Source organism: Trachypithecus francoisi, unplaced genomic scaffold (genome assembly GCF_009764315.1).
Source record: "Trachypithecus francoisi isolate TF-2019V2 unplaced genomic scaffold, Tfra_2.0 Lachesis_group3, whole genome shotgun sequence".
In the NCBI taxonomy this organism is placed as follows: domain Eukaryota; kingdom Metazoa; phylum Chordata; class Mammalia; order Primates; family Cercopithecidae; genus Trachypithecus; species Trachypithecus francoisi.
Window position 1 is genome coordinate 6,827,541 of NW_022681468.1, and position 713 is coordinate 6,828,253.

The 713-nt window shown below is 49.8% G+C and overlaps 1 non-coding gene across 1 annotated transcript; it reads right to left on the reverse strand.

Moving 5' to 3' along the window:
- Positions 1 to 550: 550 nt before the first annotated feature.
- Positions 551 to 713, reverse strand: LOC117071750. The gene has a single exon (XR_004432494.1). It is a non-coding gene; the product is annotated as a U1 spliceosomal RNA (small nuclear RNA).

Sequence of the window (713 nt, forward strand, 5' to 3'; positions counted from 1 at the left end):
CTCACTGCAGCCTCCTGGGGTCAAGCGAACCTCCCTCTTCAGCCCAAGTAGCTGGGACTACAGGTGCACTCTACCACACTCGGCTGAGGTTTTAGTTTTTTGCAAAGATGAGGTCTCGGTATATTGCCCAGGCTGGTCTCAAACTCCTGTAGGTTTTAAAAAATACTCCATTTTGGCCAGGTGCAGTGGCTCACACCTGTAATCCCAGCATGTTGGGAGGCTGAGGTGGGCAGGACTTGAGACCAGCCTGGCCAACATGGTGAAACACTGTCTCTATTAAAGACACTAAAAAATTAGCCAGGTGTGGTGGTGGGCGCCTGTAATCCCAGCTACTCGGGAGTCTGAGGCAGAATTGCTTGCACCCCGGAGGCGGAGGTTGCAGTGAGCTGAGATCACACCACTGCACTCCAGCCTGGGCAACAGGGCGAGACTCCGTCTCAAAAAAAAAAAAAAAAACCCAAAAACAAAATCAAACCAAAAAACTCCAACTCCCCCAAAAGTTAGGGGAGACAGAGGAAACAAGATTTTCTAATTTTTTTTTTTCTTGAACCAGGGGAAAGCATGAACACAGCCCCCATGACCACAGATGATACGGCCAAGTTTCCTATTTTTGGGGAAATTGCAGGGGTCAGCACGTCCGGAGTGCAGTGGATAAGCCTTGCCCTGGGAAGACCACTTTCGTGATCATGGTATCTCCCCTGCCAAATGAGTAC